Source organism: Vipera ursinii (genome assembly GCF_947247035.1).
Source record: "Vipera ursinii genome assembly, chromosome: 1".
NCBI classification, from domain to species: Eukaryota; Metazoa; Chordata; class Lepidosauria; order Squamata; family Viperidae; genus Vipera; species Vipera ursinii.
The window spans coordinates 148494231-148517040 of record NC_139512.1 but is presented as its reverse complement, the minus strand read 5'-3'; the positions used below and the strand labels follow the sequence as shown (position 1 = coordinate 148517040).

Here is a 22810-nt window from a genome sequence, read left to right as displayed (position 1 = left end):
TCCTGGATGTTTTTCCTCTACTCCATTCCTCTACTCTCTTTAAGTAGGTATTTACCACAAGAAAATGGTTTATCTGTACTTTTCCCCAGGCTTATTATTTTGTTCAGCCAGATATATTAAATTCATTTTCCCTTGAAAAATAGAACACTTTTTCATTAACCAAAAGCAATCATTAACTTTAAAACAGCTGTTCTTTTTCAAGGCAAGTTTGCTAAGTAAGATAAAGTATTGCCTAATATAAACCTTTTTTCCTCTTGCTTTATTCTTAATTAGAAAAAGAGCAAAACGATTGAACTGTTGTAGAAATTGTGGCTTTGGGTTGTTTTGTAGTATGAGAATAAAAATATAATACCAAGAAATGAAGCAAAATATATGTTTGAAACGTCAGTTTAACCAGCTTAAGTTTTTTCATCCTTTTAAAGGTGGACTTCCCCCCCCTTTGTAGAAATACTGGTGTGAATCAGCTTTAGGTTTTTCTACAAGTAGAACACTCATCCTAAAATGGGTCTCTTATATTTTATGACAATGTTATTACGTAAAAATGTTTTTCCGGGGATGAAATTGCATCAACCATTAATCTTGTTTGCTTTTCCCAAAATGTGTTTGGAGCTCTACACGAGATTATTTCCTACCGGTACTAGCATTTGAGAGTCTCTCCCCCCTCACCTCCCGCCATTTTCTGTTTGGAGTGCTTGTACTCTTTTTCTTCTGTTCCAACAAACGTGAATTAGTAGGTTGTACGTTCACACTTTCGCAGGCAAGGCCCGAGTCTTAGGAGTGAGATAAGTCTCGCTACCGAATAGGAGCAGGTTGTGACTAGAAACAGACGAGAAAGCCTGGGTATTCCAGATCTCTTTTAATGCAAAGGGTGCGCAAGCCACTCACAGGAGCCGCAGGCTCCGTGGAAAAAAAAACCAGCCCGCGAGACCCCCGCCCCCTCCTCTCCGTCAAAAAGAGAAGGCCAGCCACCCCAGCCCGCGAGCCCACGCGTGTGGGCGGGTCGCGTCGCGCAAGGGAAGGTGCGGTGCCCCTTCGGCCCTGCAGGGGGCGAGGCGAGGCGGCTTTTTTGGCGGCGCCTGGATTTGCGCCGGGAGGAAATGATGTGCCTGCCGCCTGGCTCATTCCAGCTCCCGAAGCCCATTGGCAGAACAGGGAGCAGCCACTTCCTTCTCTCTCACTGCAGCTGGATTCCCGACTGAGTAGCCCCGCCTCCGCCTCCTCCTCCTCCTCCTCCTCCTCCCGCCGGAGTCTGCCTTGTCTCGGCTCGCCCGGCTGCTTTCTGGAACTTTGCGCTCGTCTCGCCTTCCCTTTTGCCAACTTTTTTTTTCCCCGTCACCCCGCTCGACGGGAAGTTCTTCTCTCCCGCCTGCGAAGGTCGCCGCCGCGGGGAGCGCAGATCCCGCCGGAGGTGGGAGGCGGCCGCTGGGGAGATGCGGTCGGGGAGTGATTAGAGCGCGGGGCTCCGGGTCTGGCCGTCGCCAGCGCTGCAGCAACTTGCGGCTTGGAGCGGTGGTCGGCGCCGCTGCCGCTGCGGCAAATCGGTGGAGGAGAAATTCTTGCGGCGGCGGCTGCTCCTCCTCCTCCTCCTCTAACTGCGCCTGAAGCTCCCGCGCTTGCCCGTTCGGCTGCTTTTTGCCTTTGTCTGTAACAGATCGAGAGGTGAGTGGATCTCCCTGTCTGGGAGAGAAGTCGCCTTCTTGGCCGCCATCTCCCCACCTCCCGCCGACCCCCCTCCCCCCCAAAAAAAAATGTTGGGCAGCTTTTCTCTCTCCTCCGGGTCTAAAAGAGGGGCTTTGCCCCCCTCCCCCCTTCCTCTTCGGGACACAGCCTGCCTTTCCGAATCGGGGGGGGGGGCCGAGCGATTGCTATTTTTGCGGTTTAACCTTGGGTCTTAAATTGGTCTCCTCCCCGCCCACCTTTCTTTTTTTTATATAAATCTTTTTCAAAAAGAAGAAGAAGAAAGCACAAAGCGATTAGAAAGGGGTGTGTGTGTGTGTGTGTGAATCTGTGTGCGTTACTCAAAAATCAGCTCTCAGACATGGGCGTTTCGGACGTGCCTTCACAGTTCTCCGAGCCAAAGGGGCAAAAAAAAAAAAAAGCTCTTAAGCTAACGTTGCATCTGTATGTCCTGCTTCCAGCGGTGGCTTTGGAAAACTTAGGAGATGAAGAGATGGAAGCGGCTGGGGGGGGACTGTGGGGGGGGGAGACATCTTTTAATCAGGGAGGCCGCCTCTCCTGGAAGGTGGTGGTGGGGAGAGGTTGTGTAGAGAGGAAAGAGAATCTGTATAAACTTTCCTTGGCTCCCTCCTCTGGCTGGCTGCAGTCTTCAGGAGCATCAAAGGAAGGAATGCCCACAGGGCAGCTGTGCTTACAGATGTTACTCATTACCCTGCCAAGTATAAGCCCGCCCCTCGGTGCTGTAACTCTTGTGAGGAAGAGGGGTTTGTTTTGGAAAGTCAGCAGTACTAAATGCAAAGATGATGGATAGTTTGCTTGGAAGGAAGGAAGCCGTCCTTATGCAACACCTTTCTGGCTTGGTTTGTGATGTTCCTGTGCCTATAAGGTATCAGGGAAAGGGAGAAAAGTTGGGGCTGTTGTTTGTTGGCCTGGATACTCATTTCTCTATGTCTGGATATGCAATTGTCATTAAAAATAAAAAAGAAATTTGGAATGTGACAAGCACATTTGGCTTCCCCTCTTATGAGGCTGGCCAATTTTTCAAATGGCAGTGCTTATGAAGGACATTAATCCGTTCTCTGAATTTCGTTTTTGATGAGATAGCCTTTCCTTTTTGCTGATGTCTTCAAGCTACAAACACATGTTTTTCAGCTTATTAAAGAAATAGTTATGCCAGCATGATGTTTGGCAGAATCCTTTTCTAGCATTCCTTCCTTTAAACTGAGTTCTGGAATACTTTTGATCTCAAGAGAAATAATTGTGCAAGCCTGTTCCAGATATTGTCATGGGGTTCTGAAGGCTTCACAGTAGTGGGATTCACACATCACATAGTGCAATGATGTAGAATGCTTAGGTTTGGTTTAGTGGGTGATATGTATTCTTCCAGGGGTGTGTGTGTGTGCAGTGGCTCAGTAGTTATAGACGCTGAGTTTTTCAACTGGAAAGCTGCCAGACAGGGTTCAAGACCTGAATGCAGCATGTCAGAGTGAGTTCCCATTATTTGCCCCAGCTCTTGCCCACCTAGCAGTTTGAAAACATGCAAATGCGAGCAGATTAATAGGTGGGAAGGTAACAGCGTTCTGTGCACCTCAATGTATAGTCATGCTGGCCACATGACCACAGAAAGCTCTTCTCATACAACGCTGAGTCCTTCGACTAAGAAATGGAAATGAGCACTGTCTCTTAAGAGTCAGATATGATTGGTCAGGGGAAAACCTTTACCTTTATATATCCATTCATTTTGGTTATAACCATTGCTTATATAACCATTGCTTATGGGCCATGGCCTATTCTGAATTGGTCCGTGTGAGAGCCTGGCCGAGTGCGCGCATGCAGCAACTTGCACGAGCAGCGGACTGGCAGGCACTTGTGTGTGTTCCTGCTGCTCTCACAAGTTGAGCTGTGTGTGTGTGCACGCTGGCGCTGATCTGCCACTTGCACAGCCCAATTCCCCTCTTCCCCCCTATCCAGTCCGGGCCGCAAAGGTTGGAGACTGGTGCAGTAGACCATGGTTAAATACTATCTCTGAGTCAATGCATCATTTTTCATAGTAGCTAACAGTTTTATGTAATGGTTAAGACAGCAGACTTGAAACCGATAAATCCTGAGTTCTAGATCTGCCTTAGGCACAAAGCCAGCTATCTCTAATAGGAAGGAGGCCATGGCAAACCACTTCTGAAATCTTGCCAAGGAAATTGCAGAGACTTGTCTAGGCAGTCACTAGGAGTCAATACTGATCTGAAGACACAACACCACTCACCACCAACAACACATCAATTACTATGCATTGGCAATGGCAACTAGCATTTTCAGAAGAACATAAAATTATGTGTGTGTCTGTGCGTGCGTGTGTATTTTTGAGAGTGTATTAATATTTACATATTATTCCAAATGTTCCAGTCACCTGGAATGAAAAATCTCTCCCCCTTCTAGTAGTCTATGTATTTGCATAGTAAACAGTGACTAGTATGTTGTGGTATGTGTTCTTGGAAGCAACAATTTCTTTTTGTCAAAAGCACTTCATGCGGACTTACAACAACTGTCTTTAAAACTGCGAAGATATGTGCTTCATTATGGCATTTCTGCTCTACCTTTGTTCTTTGATTTTTAGAAGGGCTTACTAATTTTCTTTTTGCAAGTCTGTACATTTTAAAGAGCAATGATCATCTCTAATTGTAATGAAGGAGAACTTGACATAGTTCATTTATACGCTTTTCAACTAGTTAATCTTAAGTAACACTTAACCTGTTGCCCCATCAAATAAACATGGAAATGAGCATGGATTTTAGCATAACTGAGAGAAGCAACTAGCAGTCCCTCTTCCCTGTAAGTTATTTGGATTGTGATGCTCTAAATTTGAAACCAGACAAATGGCTGTCCAGTCTCTTCTTAAAAACCTCCAGTGTTGGAGCATTCACCACCTCTGGAGGCAGGTTGTTCCACTGGTTAATTGTTCTAATAACAATTTTTTAATAACAGTTTTATTTTTCTGCAGATTTAAGTACAGAACTGAATAAGCTCTAGTAAACATTAACCACCTCTGTGCATGTATGCTTATAAATAAATCTGGTTCTGAATTGGAAGTTATGTTTTCATATAACTTGTCTATTTCAAGTTTTTGTTAAGCTTTATATTAGTGGTCTCACACTGACCTGCTTTCTTGAAGTTGTGGAAATGTTGAAAGGCTGGATTGCACAACCATAGGTCTTGGTTTGTGCAAGTTCCAGCTGAGCACGGTGGGGTGTAGGAATTTAGGGAAGAAATTGGTTTGCTATGAATTAGGACTAGCCTCATATTTGCAAAGTCTCTTTGGAAAGAAGTCTAGCTCTCCTATATTGCTGTAGACTGACATATTGAGAAGGCACCATTTTGGGTGAAGTCATTTGAGAGGAACATCCTAAGACACAGAATTCAAATCTACATATGTAGAATGATCTAATACCAACAACCATACTCTTCCAAAACAGTGTATTCTGACCATTCTAAGGTTATGAATTCCCTTCAGTTCTGAATGTTTCTTTTATCTTTTCAATTTCTCTTGTTCTAGTTTAAAAATGAGGGGAACATTTTGTTGACATAAAAACTGAGAGTGTGTGTAGATGGAAGATATATAAAGTGCTTCTTAGCACAGTTTTGTGTATGGTGGGAGCATCATTAGTAGTTTATGGACAAAAAAATTGATAGCCTACCAAGGATATGTCTGGTCTTCTACCCTTAGTGGTTTACAAAAAGTTTGCCTAGAGCTGCTGCAGAGTTTGCTAAACTCTTTAATCTATAGCAGTCAGTTGCTACTGAATCTAATTTGAGCCTTTTACTTTGTAGGTTGATGGGTTTTATTTTATATATTTATTTTTGTAATGTGTTAGAACTGATAGCTCAGAAAAGTTCTGAGTTTTTTGACTGAGGGTTGAAGATCAGCATGACAACAGGAAATATGCATGGAGATGTATATCATTTGTATGCTGCGGTTTTTTCATTTGGGTTACACTTACATAAAAGAGCTGAGGAAAATCACCTAGTACTAATAAGATGCATTGTGTGAATTAAGGATTCAAATTCCAAAACAGCAAGTTCCAAGCACCAAACAAAACAAAACAACCATTGTTGGTATTGTTGTGTCCTGAGTTCTGATCAAATTGGGATGTATTGTTCTATATTGCCTGGAGTGTCCCTATAGCTTGCCTTAGCTTCTTCTGTTCTAAAAATTCCTCCAAGCTATGCAGAGCACATTAGCCAATAAAATAGCAGAGCTAAGTTTTCTTCCTCCTGCTGCTACCGTTTAAATCTGGTTGAGTGGAGAAAGATTAGTAATGTGAGGGTGAGTTAACTTATGCAGGAGGTAGGTAAATTTTCAAAGTCTTTGGAAGAGGGAAATTAGAATTCATAGCTTATATATACACACCTTTCTAGCCTTTGTGTGTTCTCTGTATGTTGTATCTTTTTCAGGTATGTTGTTATGCAGAAAGTGTTTTACACAAAGGATATCTGTGCTGGTGAGCTTTCAGACATTTGGGGTATATTGCTTTGAAGTTGTCTGTATTGGCTGAATGCAGAAATTTTACAGTGTGTGCATTAGGAAGAAGGTTATGGCCATGGCAGAGTGTTGTTGTTACTTTAGATTGTGTTAGGTCAGTGCTGAAGTGATTCTCTTACTTTCTTTTTGCTGGGCTTATTTCTGTGATTATTTGTGCAGACAGGCTGTAAAAAAAAAGTATACCCAACTTGTTTACTCTAGGAATGTTTAAATATTTACAGTCCTTAAAAACATACTTTTAGTCAATGTAGTTATAGTTTGAGCAGTAGACAGTAGTCAGCATGGGCTGCTATTTCACTTACTTTTATGACCTGATGATGAAAAATAAGAGGCTTGTTTTATGTTGCCATTGTTCCCTGTGGCAGAGCACTTTGAATGTTTCAGATTTTGTTCTGTGGGATCACAAAACACTTCAAAATATTTCACTGGAACCTTCAAACTCCCTTGTTAAAAGTTTGTACTAATACTTTTCCCCCCCCTGTTTTATATGCCCAGGCATGTCAAACTGCCGGCCCGCAGGCTGGATGTGTCTCACCAAAACCCGTGCCCACCCCATTGGCAGCAATGGGGAAAAAGTCTGCTTTGGCCTCTTCGTTCTATATCACCAGCAGTAGCTTATTGGAAGGATTTCTTTGCACTTATCATGTAGTAATTGTTTTTGCTGAATCTGCATTCTAAGAATGTATTCTAGAGCACTTAGTGCTTTCACTATATTTGAAAAGTTCAAAGGTTTGCTCTTATTTCATACTTAAGCTGTCATATGCTTTCCAATTTGTGCCATGAGAACTTGTATTTCTTTATAGTTCGAGTTATAGAGCAGTTGCAGAGGGGCCGGCCTTTGTGTTTGTACCGGTGTTTTTTTTTACTCACGTTCAGCCCTTTTAAAAACATGTATGGAGTATCTCTGAGGTTTATCTCTAATCCAATTAATGTGTACCAAAGTAGATTGGATTCAGGTTGCTTTATAATTTTGAAATTGTACTTTGCACAGGGTATTCTAATTTCAGAGATTGGTTTTGCCTATTGTATGTGGTTTCTGATTTGAGTCTGTCTGCTCAACAGTAGGGTGTTGAGAGAATATTTGTTATATTTTACCTCTCCTTTTTAATATACACACACATACGCAGAGAGAAAGAGGGGAGGAAGGTAACTATTTGGCAGAGCTGAAAGTTTGATGTACAAGCAGTTAGTGGGCACCACAAATTATGATTGTAAATCAGCTTGTGAACATGTGATTCCCACTGTCTCTATACCTGACTATTATGTGGCCAGATCATCTAAATATTGTATGTGTGGGATGAGTATTTCACTTGCTATCTATAAATTGGCGTATGTTAATATTTAGAGTTATAGTTGGTCAAATTATATACAGCTCTCTAGGATTTTTTTTTGGAGTAGAACATTTAACTTAAATATGAATTTGGAAAATGAGAGTTTTTAAAAAATGAAAAGGCTTTGACTCATTTACTTCTGAAGGTATTTTTAGACAGTTATTGTGCATACATTGAAAACATATGGTGAGTTTATATGTGGATGGACTTGATGTGCATGAAACTGAGTTGTCAGAATGTAGCTCCTTCAGGCTTTTAAGATGATGACAACTCATTTAGGTAATCTTGTAAATACACCCTTGATTATGGAATGAGAGTTCATTATGACAAGCTGTTTCTTGCATGAAATGGAGAGGGGCTATATCTGAAGCCCTTACATGAAAATTCTTACAGATTTAAGTACTTTACCAATGAAACACAGTTATATTTAAGCTAAACTGGGGTGTTGAAATTTAAGGGACAAGAGGCCTATATTTGAAAAATGAGCTCACTAAAGGTATGTTTATGTCTTCAAATTACCCTTCGTGTCATCTTTGTAATGATGATGATGATGATGATGATGATGATGGAAGGGACCTTGGAGGTCATCTAGTCTCTGTCTCTGACTACCTATGTTTTGACTTATCTTGATCTGCTGCTGCTTCTATTGTTATTAATGCCAGTCTTGTCACAGCTTTCCCATTCTTCCACAAGTGTGGAAATATGAATATAGTTCTGTAGAACATGAAACAACAAGAACATTTTCTTAGGGTATGGCTGTTTATAGGAAAGCTTTATATCATCCCTGATAATTACTTAAGTAGCTTCAAGGAGACACACCTAGACTTGGTTCATACTATATGTTAATACATAAGGTAGTTTGTTTGATTTTCACTTAGTATGTTGTGTGAATTCAGCCAATCATAAACTATTTTTTGCTATGTGAACCATAGTTTTGAATTACCTTGGAAATTGATGTAAAAGTGTAGACAGATTCTTTAATCAATTAGGCATAGTAAATACCGTAACATTTTTATACAAAACAAAAAACAAAACTACTTGTCCATATTTGCTAGGACTATTGAGCACAATAGAAATCTTATCAGAAAACTGAAATTAAAACAAGTTTCATTGTTTTAGTTAAATATTGCTTGGCAGTGTTTGGTTTGAAAAGAAATATGTTTGCCACAGTCTTACATCATGCTAACTCATGATTTGTTAAACCAGCTCTGATTCATTTCTGATTTGTTTTTCAGACTAAGAAGATAGTCATACTTTATTTAGCTAGTTCCTAGTTTCTTTTTCCTAGTTGGTCTTACCTTGCATCTCTGGTTTGGTTTGAACACAAAATCAAATTACAAGTAAGTCAAGAAACTGCAAGTAAGCCATGAGGTGTTATTCATATATCATGTGAAGTCACACTTGCAATCAGTGTGCCACTAAAACTATATGATTTCTAACTGGTTTCATACCCTGAAACAGGCCACGGCTTATTTATTACGCCCCACCCCCCTTGTGCACATACTGAGTTTTGTATCTACATTAATTTGTACAGAAATCTATTTCATGGGGTCATACCTTTCTGATCAGATGGATGATTGATATTTCTGGATATGATGGGTATATGAAAAAGGTGAAGGTGATACTGGTTGTGCCAGTGGCTGACTCAATCTTTGTCAAGAAAATGGTAAAGTTATAACAGGAACTGGTTGTTGTGTGGCATCATCATTTCCAGTCATTTTCTCAATTCCCAAGAGTTCCTACAGGCGTTCTGGGAACTGCTTTAAGCAAGAACCTCTCTGAAGAAAGTAATGCCAGGTCTCAGCTTTCAGTGATGTTTCATACTGAGAGGCTTATAAAGGTCTGACTCATACCTGAGACAAATACTGAGGCCTCACTTTTATTTGCTCTTTCACTCTTTGAGTTAAATGCTTCCAGTAGGAATACTGCATGTTGCCTTGCTTCAGGATTGCAGGTCCTGCTTCAGAAAAGAAACCTTGCTGCATTTCTGGAATCTGTGGCTTGCTTTGGACTCCCGCTCTTGTCTCTTAGGATGAAAATCTGTAGAATCTAAAAAAGCAACTTCCAGGAGTTTATTTTGCCTTTTCTTTTGATATGAAATTACCCAGTCTGTAGAGCATTTTCAGTATTTGCTTGAAAAAACAAATGGATATTTTTTTAAAAAAAAATGCCTAAAAGTATATAGTATCGGATGAAATACCTAAGCAATATGAGGGAAACCCTTAAAGTTTATACCAAAATGAGGAAACATCCAAAGCAAAAGGACTGGTTTTTTCCCATATAGTTTAACTATTGTTTAGAAACTAATAATGTGTGATCTAATTTCTCTGAGATGCCATTACCCCTAGGATTATTTTCAGTATTAAAAATTCTGTTACCATTAACAGTTCTTTCAGCCATGCGACATTTTCAAAATTAATTTTTTAATGTTCGTCTGACTGTGGTATACTGATTTGTAATTCTAATGGTGCCAACTCAATTTAGTTAGATGAGCATCCAGCTGTTGTACTTAAGTCTCCTTGCCTGGCATCCTAAAGCCGTGGTGAACTTTAGAGAGTAGGGTTTTTTTCCCCTAAAGAACTATACACTTACAACTTCATGACCTACATGGGTGGCCTGATGGTTCCACACCCTGTGCCTGAAGTATTTTGATATTTAATTTTATCCAGATATCAATTATGGTTGGCTGTCTTAGATCCATTATCCATTTTTCAGTTGCCATGTGATTGCAGTTGCTGTTACACAGATTAACACATATAGTTGAGGCTGTATGTACTTCACTTCAAAAATCATGACCAAGTGAATAAACTTCTTCCCTGAGAATTCACAGGTATGGTCTGTCAGATATTCAAAGTCAATCAGTTTGCTCATTTCCCTGTTTTTTAACCATTCTATAGTATTACATTCATTTTGGTTCTGGTTAGTGATAGGGAGAATAGTGAGCTAGGCAAGTCACTGATTTGTTTTTTTATATCTAAGATCTCAGGAGGTATTCCTTGCATAAATATTATGTTCATTCAAATAAGAGTAGTCTGTAATATTAATAATATATTCTCATAGGGTATGTGTAGCCTAACCTGAACGCCATCTAGCTCTCTTAGGTAAATTTGACTGGGTTGAGAATGTAGGTTGGAAAAGCTTGATTTGGTCGACACAATATACTAATTCTAACCGTGGCTAGTGGATAAACTACAAATATGTGTGGGTTCACCCAACACACTTAAAGTTGTAAGCCGTGGCTTACCAGCTACAGTGGTTGACCTTAGATAAAATGCTGAGCCCAAACCCATCATGTTATGCAGTATTTGGCTGTGTTCTTTTGGAATGATGAAGTTTCTAATCCAATCTAGTACATTTGAAAAGTGCCAATTTGTGAAAAACTGTAGCTGGACAAGAAGATGAGTGACACTTGGGTATATTTGATTGCCACATGACAACAAAAGTAGAAAAACTACTTATCTTTTGATGTGAGCAGTTTAAATTGAAGAGATAAGTAAGCATCAGTGATAATGCTTTATTGTTCCTCTTATCTGTTTGTAGAGGTGCATTGTTCTCTATTTTAAACTTCTACCTCTAATTGGAGACTAATATATTTGTTTATTACTCCAACTTGTCTTGTTTGCTTAGCTGGTTCTGGGGTATTGGATTTGAAAACCAGTCTGTCTGAATGCAGCTAATTAGCAGGATTTGGAAGGAAGAATCTTTTCTACAGGGCAAGGCAGGAATCTGGCTTGTCTTAGGAAATGGAACTCATTTGGCATAATAGTGAAGGCACCAGGCTAAAAAACAGGTGACTGAGTTCTAGTCCTGCCTTAGACATGAAAGCCCTGCTGGGTAACTTTGAGCCAGACACTCTTTCTCAGCCCAATTCACCTCACAAGATGGTTGTTGTGGGGAAAAGAGGAAGGCGAAGGAATATTAGGTATGCTCACTGCCTTGAGGTATTTATAAAAATAATAAAGGGGTTGAAAATAAACTGTAAAAATATAGCTAGAATTACTTGTCGAAAAAGTGATGGTTTTGCTGTTTTTAAAAATTCAAAAGAAAACTCCAGCTGAGGTGCTCTTCCATTCAAATGAGAAAAAACTCAGCTTTTTTCCTATCAACGTAGTTAGAAAAGGAAAAAAAATCATCTAAGAACAGTAAAATGACTTTTTTTCCCTATAACACCCCCCCCCCCAAAGCTAGGCTGAGTTTTAATCAACTGCATGAATTATCAAATCCCTTTTCTATTAATTTAAAGAGTTACGTGCAGCCATGTTAATGGGGATTAATTTATAGAAAACGTAATCAAATAATTATACTTTTGCAAATGCTTTTCCGGCTTTTATGGTAACCTGATGAAAAGTGTTTAGATATGGCAACCTGATGATCTAAAATGAAATGAGACTAATTATCTGACTTGTTGGTGTTTGTTTTGTGGCAAGATAGATACTGACTTATATCATGTAATATTAACATTGCACTGTTTTTAAACATTAATTGTTTAAAAACAATTTTATAGGTCATATCATATGCAGCCTTGAAATAGCTTGAAATTTCAACTTAAATGCAAACCATCTGTCACATAAGATGTTAAAAATAGGTCACCTGGACAGTCTTTTTCTGTAATGTGTAATCAAGATTTTGTCACATTTAATTTTAGTTATCTATAATTCTCCTACTTACCAAAGAGTGAGAATTTTTAAAAGTAGCTATGGGTTTGTTTTAAATATTTGTTATTTCCTGGACAGTAGCAAGTCAAAAAACATTTTTTTAATTTCTGTGCAAAATGGAATCAATTTTAGAATTCTTAGGGTAGAATAGATTTTTAAAAATTTTAATTTTGTTCATGTTTGTTTCCTTTTTACTTCCTCTCAGATTTGATACATATTTTTAAAAAAAGAAATTTGAGTTACTCAAAGTAGCTCCAAAGTGTTTTACAGTGAAATCTAAAGGAATCCTCCTCAGAAACCATGTTTTGAAAAGGTACAGCACAGTAGTTAAATATATCCTCTGCAGTGCTGCATTTTGTGTTGCAAATGTAACTACAGTACTGAATTTTGTGTTTTGAACCAATACAAAATATTGGATTCCACTTTGATATGGAGAGGGTCCTTTTCTCTTAGTCATAGCTTTAGGTCTGATATCTGCTATCTATGGCAGAACTGTGCAGAGCAGTATAGAAACTACAAGCAGACTAAGTGTGCTGAGGCATCCTTTTTTTTTTGCAAATACAAACATGTTGTGGTATTGATGTTCTTAATTTTGCTTCCATGGAGCTGAATTGGTGGTGAGAACAGGCCCGAAGGCCTTGTCTGAGTTATAGTAATAAGAATGAGTCATGAGATCAAGTTTCAACTCAGCTTTCTAGATCTCTGTGGAGGCTGCTGAGCAGCTAAAATGTGTAGAGCCATATAGAGCCTCTAAAGAGATTTGCTAAACTTTTTTTTGTGCTGTGCATGCACTTTCTTCCCACTTCAGTCTGTTGCAGCAGTCAATTGTATAATGTCTGGAACCCTTGGCTCTTTTATAGTATGTTTATTCAGTTTAATCCTCTGAGCAGATTTAGAATCTAAGCGTATGCTATTAAAAGTGAATGGCAGGCACCTCAGAATTGATTGAAAAGGCTAAAGTGAGGTGGGAGGAAAGGGTTGCCTGTAAGATGTACATATACCATCTACCTCTTTTTGTTTTCCTTTAAAAAATTGCCTCATGCAGAAGAAATAGTGATTCTTGTTGACTTTTAAAATTATTTCTGCAACCAAATAATTTGCAATATAGAAAACATTCTGGTATTAAATTTGAACATTTGACCTGAAGTCTGATCTACTTGATGTGATCTATTTGACTTTTAAAATAAAAACAAATATAGACATAAATTATTTGTGCTCTTTGTAGAAAACTGTGAAGGTAATGTTGGGAAAGGCCATGAAAAATTCATAATCCTTGTTTGGACCTTAGTATTGTTTGGCACTCTTCTGAAGTGTCAGACCTTGAAGGGGTATTTGGCAGGGCAGATCTTCCTGCAAGAAAACTGTTGGGTGGATAGCTCTGAATACTGGTCCTTTTTCCTGAGTGCTATTCTTGTTATAGTGTTTGCAAGTATTGAACCCAACATGTGCCTGGAAAGGGTGCAACATTTTGGCTATTTATGAGATAAACCACCTCACTGGATCGAACCTTTGCACGTAAAAGAGAATGTTACAGTTGTCCTGAACAGCTCACTTCCTTGTTACTTTTAGATTTACAACTAGATTGGCAACTCTGAGGAAGGGGAAGGGTTAGTTAAAATGGTTCAAAATGGGGTTGTTTTGTTCTGGATATAATGGAGAGAGAACAAGAGGGGGAAAAAGGCAAGAATATACCTAAGTGGATTGGGGGGCAGGAGGGAGGGGAAGTTGTAGAACACATGTAGGAGAGTAATTGGGTATACTTTTCTGGGACACTGACGGCAACTAAGGAGGAGTTTTTAGTACCATCAATCAAGTCATCCTTCTGAATCATAGAGACAGCTATTTTTCCAATCTGATCATACCAGCACCAGGGGACTGTTTTTGAGCACTTAGGACAGTCATTGGCCTGCAGTGTCTAGTACTGTCATATCTCACAAATCAAGGACAACACATGGAGTTACTTCTGGGTAGCTTCTTTATTATTGTTTGCCTACAGACAGAATCTTGCCAGACTAAAACAGCTACCGTATCTGCATAATATAGACATTTTAGTTAACTCTAGAACTATATTCTGTGAACTACTAGGGGGAGTTGTGTTTGCCTCTTCTAGCCTACCACACATTCCAAACTCTGCTGCCTCTTTGCCCTCTGAGATGCAGTTTCTCCCTCCTAGGGCTCCAGACCGCATTCTGCCACAAGTAGGATACTTCTGTATTGTTCAACATCTCCATAAAACTGTGGAGAGGTCCTTTGAAGCTTTGCAGTAAAACGCCATCATTATGGTGATTACACCCAGTTCTGCAACTCTTTGTCATTAAATTCCAAGGAAACAATAAGAGTCCTCAAATGTTGCTTAAATTCCGTAATGAGTTGGATGAAGGAGGACATTCCTTAATTAAATCCAAACAATATGGAGATGGTGTGGGTAAACAGGATATTAAACCCCAGGGAATTGAGGTTCAACAGCTGGTTGCAGTCTTGTGAAAGTGCAGGTCCACAGTAAGGGAATGCTGCCTCATCTTCTGGATTTGCAAATGATGTGAGCAATGAGTTTGCATAATTAAGTACCAGTTGAAGCCATTCATGAAGGCAATTGGATTTTGGTAACAGTTGGTCAGTACCTAGTTACATCCTGAAAAATACCTTATGTGTGTCTAAAATGTGCGATTAGTGCATGATGTGGGAAAGGGGCTTTCTTGTCAAGAAAAGGTGTGCAGAGATCACATTGTGCTTGTAGCGGCAGATTTCTACTACAGAGCAGTTGGTACTACAGATACTCCTTGACTTACAACTATTCTTTAAGTGACTGTTCAAAGTTACAACGGCACTGAAAAAGGGAGTTACGACTGTTTCTCATACGACCGTTGCAGCATCTTCATGGTCATGTCATCTCACTTAGCAACAGAGATTTTGGGCTCAATTGTGGTTGTAAGTTGAGGACTACCTCTAGGTGATAATTGACACAAACTTAAAGAATTCTTGGAATTGAAGCTCTAAAGGACTCAGTCTAACAGTCTGAGAGAGTTCATGTGTTTTCTGTTTAGATCTGCAGAAGTGGTGCTTTTGAAGGTGCCATAATTGCTCACGGCTCATTTTTGTAGTATAGCTGTCTTCTATATAGATACACTGTTCAGAAAATCTGCAAAGAGGCATCTGTTCCACCAGATTCTTAACTGTTAATTTATTTTAGTGTTCATTTTAATTGTTGGTTTTAATTTTTTCTATATACCGTTTGCTGTCCTGCTGCTAGCTGCTGCTAGCTGCCTTTTAAAACTCTTATTTTTGTTTCTGTTAGTGAATGTAGAAAACAAAGAAAAAATAAAAGTTATCGACAAGAAGGAAAAGAAAAAATCATACAGTCATAAATGATAGGAGCCAGTTTTGTCAAATGGTTAAGACACCAGACTTGAACCTGTGAAACTTTGAGTTGTAGTTCCTCATGGTTGACTTTGGACTAGTAGTCTGTTCTCTCTCAGCTGAACCCACCTCATAGTGTTGTTGTTGTGGGGAAACTAGGAAGAGGAGGAAGTAGTATTCGGTATGCTCACCCCCTTGTTTATAAAAATAAAGGCAGAATGAAAACGTATGTGTGTGTTTGTGTGTGTGTAGATAGATAAATAGATTGATTCATATTCTACATAAGCATTTCAGTGAATACGGATATTTCATCCAGCGCTAATCCATGTTGATAAGCGATTCATTCATAAATTGCCAATAACATTAGATAATTGAAGCCATATATTTCCAATGTTGAAGGGTAAGTTTTTTAGCTATAAAGATGGCATGGAGAATTCATTAATTTTGTTTTGAATTTGTTTTTTGAGTTTTGCTTTTAAAACATGGTTGGCTATCTTGAGTACCTCTTATAAAGGTAGAGTTTAAACAGAATAAGTAAAATACTCCTTTGCTTGCATAAGGCTCAGTTTTAGAGATTGATTTCTCAGGTTTTTCTTTATTTACGTATCATCCTAAACGAGATGATAATGTTCAAAACGCTGACCTCTACAGAGTTCTATAATGAGTTATAGTTAAAGAATATTTAAATTGTGCGCTAGTTCTCTGAACAGCATTTGTGTATAACTGCATGGGTAGGATTTTAGAGGAGGGTTATTTTGAAAGAAATCTGTCAGCCCAGAGAATAGGTCTAAATGATTTTAATTTGGACCAGATGAACTACATTTGTGAACATTATAGGATTGTTAAATAGGATTTTAACGGGGCTATTATGTCAAATGCTAATCCCCATCCCAGGGAACTTTTTACACAGCCCTGTAAAGAAAGGATTTTGTGAGTTAGTTTCATGAGTTACCTGAATCTTATTTGTCAGTATGTACTTTCTGTTCCCTTAAATATCTACTGTATATTGCAGTACAGTTGATTTTCAGATCATTAGTTCATAAGGTAGTCCTTAACTTATAAACATTCATTTAGTGCAGACATGTCAAGGTTGTGACGTCACGTGATGTTGCGCAACATATCTGAGCTTTTTTGCCATTGCCGGCAATGGGGTGGGCGTAGTTTTCCGATGATGCATCTGGCCCGCATTGAGACCCCTGATTTAGTGACTATTTGAAGTTACAATGGCAGTTTAAAAAGTGACTTACGACACTTTCACATTTACAACTGTTGCAGGATCCCCATGGTCATGTGATCAAAATCTGTTCTGTACCAGCCTGCTACCGGCCCTGCAGAAAAGGCAACCCCTTTATAAACGACAAGAGGCTGGAATGACGTCTGCCAAATTTATTACTTCAAAAAACGAACAAGACACGTACCAAGATACAGGAGCTTTGAAACACTATCTGAGCGGTTGCTTTCAGCAAACCAGCCCTCCCCAAACATTCCCTTTATAAAGAGTTCAGGGCGTGGCCTCTCTCTGCCTCCTTCCGAGAAGCCCCACAGCCTTCCTCTGTTTACTCCTACTTGACTGTCTCCTGCGTCTGGCGTCCTTGAACAGGGCCAGCTGTGGGTCATCTTCATCCACACTGTCAGGCTCACACAGCTGGGTCTCCATGGTGACCAAGTGGGAGGGGCCTGGCTGAGGGCTCTCATCAGCAAGATCTTCAACCCCCTCAGCAAGGTCTTCAACACCCCCCTCCTTCTCTGATTCGTCCGACCCAACTGCCGAACCCACAGGCTGACCCTGAATCACAACAAAATCCAGACATTTGGCAACTGGCCTGTATTTAGCACGGTTGGAGTGTCCCTGGCTCATGTAATCATCTGTTGCAACCTTCTGACAAGTGAAGTCAATGGAGAAACCAGGTTCATTTAACAATCACGTTACAAACTTAACAACTTCAGTGATTCACTTACCAGCTGTGGCAAGAAAGGACGTAAAGTGGGGCAAAGCTCACTTAACAACTGTCTTAGCAACAGAAATTTTGAGTTCAATTGTGCTCGTAAACTGAGGACTACCTGTATAACGATTAAGTAAATTAAAACTGCAATTTTATACCATTTGCCTGGGAACATATTCCATTGGACTTGGTGGGTCTATTTCTGAGTTGACATATTTAGGATTACATTGAAAGCTTATTATACCATTATATTAGCAAGGATAAGTACTAGCTTTGAGTGAGCAAGGGTCAGATGCCTACTCAGCCAGAAAACTCACAGAACAACTGTGGCCCAGCAATGTCCTTTAAGCTACTTTACTCATTGACTGATTTTTACAGGCAGAGTTTTACCGTATTAAAACCATGGTTTTGCTTAACCCTGATGCTGAATAAGTAACAGTATCTGAAGTCATGGAATATATTTAACTATCAACCATAGTTTAGACCTGAGAGGGATTGGGTTGAAACAATATTCCAATACCAAAGAAACCACATCATGGTTTAGCGTACATATGTTCTTCCTGTTGGAAGAAAGGTGGTGACACAAATGGGGAGAAACAGGCAACATTTTAAGGCTAAGGCAGATTCATACAGCCTAGAACTGCAAACTGTACAGCACTCCTTGATTTACAACAGTTCATTTAGTGACCGTTCAAAGTTACAGTGGCACTGGAAAAAGTGACCTATGGTGATTTTTCACACTTAGGGTTGTTGCAGTGTCTCCCATGGTCACATGATCAAAATTTGGACATTTGGCAACTAAACTCATATTTATGATGATTGCAGAGTCTCTGGGTCATGTGGTCACCTTGTGCAGCCTTCTTAAAAGCAAAGTAAAAGGGGAAGCCATATTCTCTTAACAAATGTGTTACTAACTTAATAACTGCAGTGATTCACTTCACACCTGTGGCAAGAAAGGTAGTAAATGGGGCAAAATTCACTTAAACGTTTTGCTCAACAACAGAAAATATGGGCTCAATTGTGATCGCAAGTCGAGGACTATCTGTATACAGAATGAAGATTGCTTATCTGACTTACATTTATTGCTTCATGTGCACTTCTTTGACTCTTCCAAAATGGCTTCCATCTAAGGTGGGACAATAGAAGTCAGCCTCTAATGACAGATTCAAATTATGTAGCCTATCATTGAGGACACCACACAATGCTCTAAACACTGCAAATCAGGCTGCAGGTTTTCCCACTGAAGAATGGATCACAACATATATCCTGTTCTATCTAAACTTGCTTCAACTTGAAATGCTTGTTGATTTGTCCTGGTATGGCTGAGTGACCATGGAGGAATTCTCAGGTGGATCTTAAGGAAGGGTTTTAACTTTTGTTTTTGAAAAGGAAAGAAGATGAGCTGCTTCATATCTCAGGCTCAAGTAGCTTTTCCTTTAAGGAGGGAGTTCCTCTAAGTTTTAGTATTTGTAGTAAAGATGGTGGCTTGCCTTCCTTGTAAGTCATATGGCGTGGGATACAGCATGCCTAGAATTGGTGGGTTTGTCTTGATGCCATGGTTCTGATTGACCTCAATTCAGTTTTATGCTGTAAGCTGCTCAGAATTGCTTCAAAATGAGACGAGCGGTGAATAAATTTAATAAATACTTACTTGCATGCATGCGTGCGTGCACACACATACACACACACACACACACACACACACACACACATACATACATAGAAGTGTGCCTGCTCTGGCTGCTCTTTCCTGCAAAACAGGATTGGTGTTAAAATACAGCCATGATTTCTAGCTGCACGCATAGCTTCTCTGTTCTGTATTGATTTTACAGAGGCCCTGAGGTTTGATTTTGATAGAAATGACACCGGAGACAGCTGTCTGTTAAGGAGGGTCATGCATACTAGCTACATTGATGAGAAAGATGCCTGGCGCCAGGGTACACATTAATAATAATATTTCAGTAAAGAGCTCTTTAATTTCCTTTTATTAAACTCCCTGACATGCTAGTCAGCGTTCAAAGGCTTTTAACTCCTCCCTCTCAAACAGTTCTGTCTGTAATGTTGGTGTTGAGAAGACGGAAGTATTATATTTATCTCTCTTCTTTGTTTGGAAGGGAGGACAAAAAAGACAGCATATTCTGAGAATCTTATCAAGAGCTAAAAAGGAAATAAGAATTTCATTAAAAATCTAGCTGGCCAGCAGGAAACATGTTTATCTAATCATTTGTTTATGTAGAAAAGAATAAAAGTTTTGTTCCCTCTAAGCAAATGCAATACTTTTTTTTTGCAATACCCTTTCCCTCTGGAGGATAGCTATAATTCCAGATGTTGTTTGGATTCAAGATAGTGAGTAGAGAAAAAAAAATATCTTAATGATAATAACAGAGTCAGACTGGCTGGTTCTGTTTTGTCAGGGAAATAGAGAGATAAAAACTCCATTAATGGTGTGTGCTTTGCTTAAGTAACTAATAAAACAATGCCTTCTTCACTGGAAATACGTCCAGAGATTGGCAGCGATCAGTGCCAAGAGCATAAGGCGACAGCTGGACAGACTAATGTTGTGTATGTGAGGGAGAAGTGATGGGTGAGAAGAGAAGGTTGTTAATGATGTAAGAATTTTGCAAGATCTTCTCCAGCACAGCCTTTTCCTTTCCCATTGGTTAATTAGTTATTAGTGATATATCTATCACTATACACAGCTAGTCCTTGATTTATGACCAAAATTGGGTCCAGAATTTCTATTGATAAGCAAGGTAGTTGTTCTGTGAGTCACCCCCCCCCCATTTTACAACCATTTTTCCACGGTTGTTAAGCAAATCACTAAAATTCAGTGAAATCACATGGCCATTAAGCAAATCCACATTCTCCCATTGATTTTGTTTGTCAGAAGCCGATTGGGAAGATCACAATGGTGAATATATGACCCGGGGACACTGCAACAGTCACGAAGGCAAGCACCCAAATTTTGATCCCATGACAAGGGTGATGCCGCGATGGTCATAAATGTGAAGACAGATGTAAGTCAATTTTTTTCTGTGGTGTTGCAACATCAAACAGTCGCTAAACGAATGGGTTGTAAGTCTACTGTACTGTATGTGCACTCAGCCTTCCATCCTTCCGAGGTCGGTAAAATTGGGACCCAGATTGTTGGGGGCAGTAGGCTGACTCTGTAAACCACTTAGAGAGGGCTGTAAAACACTGTGAAGCGGTATATAAGTCTAAATGCTGTTGCACATCAGAGTCAGTGTGTTGTAGTGGTTAAGGTACAGGGAGTCCTCGACTTACAATCACAATTGAGCCCACAATTTCTGTTGCTGAGCAAGGCAGTTATTAAGGGGAGTTCTGCCCCATTTTACAACCTTTCTTGCCGCAGTTGTTAAGTGAATCATTGCAATTGTTAAGTTAGTCACATTGAAGCAGGCTATAAAGAAAGATACAAAGAATACATCAAAATGCTGCATGTCATAAATGTGAGGTAGGACACAAAAGTGAGGCATGAAGAAAAATGCGTGTATTAGAAGAAGAACAAGGAAATGGAAAATGTCAAACCACAAGTTCACCTGTGGGTCACATCTAATAAGCTAGCACACAGTTCAGTTGCAGCTAACCACATACATGGTACAGGAAACCTAGATGCTAGCAAAGAGACAAGGTTGCAAAACAATTTAGCAATGCAAAGAGGGGTAGAAATGAGCTAGAAGGGGGCCTGTAATTCATGTAACCAATCAGAGCTCATAAGTTACATTTCCGTGTTTTGCTACTTTTGGAGACTATATATGTACTTGCTTTTCCATGACAAGGTGTTCAGACATTGCCTTTGCTTTTTGCTCTGAACCTTTTGCGCAAAATAAACCAAACTTCTTTTGATTCCAAGGTCTGAGTCTCTTGATTCTGCAACAACATGGTTTTTAAGTGAATCTGGAGTCCCCATTGACTGTTTGTCAGAAGGTCGCACAAGGCAATCACATGACCCAATTGCCAAGAATCTGAATTTTGATCCCATGGCCATGGGAATGCTGCAATGGCCATATATGTGAAAAATGGTCATAAGTCATTTTTTCCAGTGCTGTTTGTCACTTTGAATGGTCACTAACTGAACTGTTGTAAGTCAAGGACTACTCGTACTGGATAAGGAATGGGAAGATCCAGGTTCTCACCTGCTTAGGCACAAAATCAAGCTTTCGTCACTTTGGGTCAGTCAGACTTTCTGAGGTCTAGACTCAGAAGTTGGAAACACCTTTCTGCGGTCTAGACTCAGAAGTTGGAAACACCTTTCTGCCAATTTGGATTGGACTAGCACAGACATGCTAAGCTTGTAAGCCGCCCTGAGTCTTCGGAGAAGGGCGGGATATAAATGGAAATAAAATAAAATAAAATAAAATGTCAAACTCGTGATGTCATGTGACATTGTGCAACGTATCGGGACATTTTTGCCATTGCCGGCAATGGGGTGGGCGCGGTTTCCAGATGACATGTCCGGCCCATGGGCCGCCAGTTTGACACCCCTGGACTAGCATATTAAGTAACAGTTCATAACATTCAGTGAAGAATTGTCATTCTAGAACGGATTGATTTCAGGATCAGGATGATGATGGTAGTAGTAGTAGTGTTATTAGTAGTACCATTAGTAATAGGCGTCTTGGTTGCAATCCCCAAACAACTGGAACACTACTTCAACACTATTGGCATTGACAAAATCACCATTGGTCAATTGCAAAAGGCAGCTTTACCCGGAGCAGCTTACATTCCGTGACGATGCCTCTAACACCATCACACATCCACATCTGCTTATCCCGGGTTCTTGGGAAAGACTTGTTAGGTGGACAAAAATGCCAAATCCAGTCTGAACATCTGACTGACTACATGATACATACAAACAAAAGTTGTATAAAAACAAACACACTGTATAAATAGTAATCCGTCATAGAATAAGCTTCCTAACTACAGGTAGTCCTTGACTTACAACAGTTCGTTTAGTGACGGTTCAAAGTTATAAAGGCACTGAAAAAAAATAACTTCTAACCAGTTTTCGCACTTACAACAGTTGCAGCATCCCCACATGGTTACGGGATCAAAATTCAAACACTTGGCAAATTGACTCATATTTATGACGGTTACAGTGTCTGGGATCACGTGATCCCCTTTTGCGACCTTCTGACAAGCAAAGTCAATGGGGAAGCCAGATTCACTTAACAACAGTTAGATTCATTTAACCAGTAACAGTGATTCACTTAACAACCGTGGCAAGAAAGGTAAAATGGGGCAGAACTCATTTAAAAAATGTTTCGCTTAGCAACAGAAATTTTAAGTTCA

At 39.7% G+C, this 22810-nt stretch overlaps 1 protein-coding gene across 1 annotated transcript in view; it reads left to right on the top strand.

Annotated features, from left to right (window-relative positions):
- The first annotated feature begins 1259 nt into the window (after positions 1 to 1259).
- The window catches only part of ACVR1 (activin A receptor type 1), an 86850-nt gene continuing 65299 nt past the window's right edge, over positions 1260 to 22810 (top strand). The window contains exon 1 of the mRNA XM_083350460.1: positions 1260 to 1659. The gene's annotated coding sequence lies outside the window, so the exon portion shown is untranslated. The remainder of the gene's footprint in view (positions 1660 to 22810) is intronic.